Source organism: Amphimedon queenslandica, unplaced genomic scaffold, assembly GCF_000090795.2.
Source record: "Amphimedon queenslandica unplaced genomic scaffold, v1.1 AMPQUscaffold_13277, whole genome shotgun sequence".
Lineage (NCBI taxonomy): Eukaryota > Metazoa > Porifera > Demospongiae > Haplosclerida > Niphatidae > Amphimedon > Amphimedon queenslandica.
The window spans coordinates 100,230-102,188 of record NW_003546487.1 but is presented as its reverse complement, the minus strand read 5'-3'; the positions used below and the strand labels follow the sequence as shown (position 1 = coordinate 102,188).

The window sequence follows — 1,959 nt, the reverse complement described above, 5'->3', positions numbered from 1 at the left end:
GAGCTGGAAATAAAGCAGTAAATTTGACAAAGAGGTGTTTAATTTTCTTGCATTGTGGAAAAGTTTTTGTAACTTCCTGTGAAAGTGTTCCTGATGAGTTATCATCAAAATCAAATAAAAGTACAAATAATAAGAACTCTGCTGTATAACTTGACTTATAATTTCTGCTGATAATTTGGACCTTTAACTTCTGTGTGCAATATGTGATTGTTCTGTACCTGTTTTTTAGTATTAAAAATTTCCTTTAGTACTGAAGTGTATGCTGAGTAATGAGCACTTTTTAAAATTTGCATTTACAATTGTTGTATGGCTTACAAAAAATGGTTACACAAGATTATTAATTATGATATCAATATGACATAACCAGAAATAATAAAAGAAGGTGTGGCCTTGCAAGTGACTAAAATTTGTACTTCCTGGTGTTTTAAGCTAAGCAAGTGTCAGCTACAGAAAAAATGTGTTGCTGGAATAGAAAAATGAAGAAAAATAATGCCATAAATTTAGGAAAGAAGATTGAGAACATTGCTTTTATTGCTACTCTTGTCATAGTGCTGGGCTTATTCACTCTCCCAATAATATTCTATTTTACTTCAGTAAGTTGGAATCTATAATAATAACAATTAATAATATTAATCTAAAGCTTGAAACAACATTTATACTCTAGTATCAGTAGCAAATATGTATTCACAATTCAGTTTTGGGTCTAGTCTAATGCATGGCTGTGATCTACATGTAGACAATCTTTCCTGTATTCAAAATTATTTCGATCATTTTACATTTGCACATTATATACATTTTCAGTAAATGTGAACACAATACTTGTTTAGGACAACATATTTCGAGATAGTCTATTTTATTCTCAGCAATGTTTTCTGTGAAAGTGAAATTACTCATAACTTAACCAAAATACAAGAGATCTGATGCTAGCGTATAATGAAAATGAACAGAAAGTCTAATGCTTATGGCATACACTAGGTTAAAATTGTCAAGCATATATATGTTCCTAGAATAAAAAATGGCTGCTCTTGACCACATCAGTGGTATTGACTGTCACAAGTATACATACTCGGATGGCATGCATACCCACAATTTGTTACTTATCACATAGTTCATTGTGCATGCTTCAGTGGTAGAATAATAGACATGCTGCATTGGCTATAGTTTTATATTGTACACATGCACTACTAATTAGTTACATGGTATGTATAGCGGAACTAATAGTGAAAAACATGTTTATTTTGTGACTGGCTTAATTTAATAGACACGCTTTAAAAATGTGATCATCAGTAGGCATAATTCTATTGTAAGAATATTTGTTACTACTCACCTTAGTCATGTTGAATCAAGAGAAATGTCTTAGCAATAATTGTTAAGATTACATATTGAATTTACCAATTACATAGCCATTAATTATTCTAGAGTTATGATATCAGCACCTCTAACAATGCCAGTGTCAATTACACTGGATTTCAAAGCAATATTACTGGAATAAGCCAAAACTGTACCAGACTATCATGGAGTCAGGATAATGATGCCTCAGAATGTCATGAGTATATTGGAACTGCTTGTAAAAACTTCTTACATCAATGGTTTCAATGTACCATTGGAGAAGGTGAATTGAATATTGGAGTAAGTCAACAAGAACAAAATCAACATGAACAGACAATCACATCACTCAATACTTATTTAGGTAATGTCACAGCATTACAAGTAATTTTTATTTAGATACTATTTTACAGAATTCTACAAGCAATGTCAACAACAATCATCAGCTTTTATATGTCAATATTTCTTTCCGCTTGCTGACTGCTCAACTGGAAAATCTTACAAGGCTACCAAGGAAGACTGCCTCCTCATAAGTACAGGTGTTTGTTCAGACCTATGGGCACTAGCAAACAGGTTTGGGTATGGCTCACTCCTACCTGATTGTTCTACACTACCAAATGGTATGACAAAAAT

At 32.1% G+C, this 1,959-nt stretch overlaps 1 protein-coding gene across 1 annotated transcript in view; it reads left to right on the top strand.

Annotated features, from left to right (window-relative positions):
* Positions 1-1,959, top strand: part of LOC109583828 (uncharacterized) — a 12,909-nt gene that overhangs the window by 9,007 nt on the left and 1,943 nt on the right. The gene's annotated exons all lie outside the window — the stretch shown is intronic.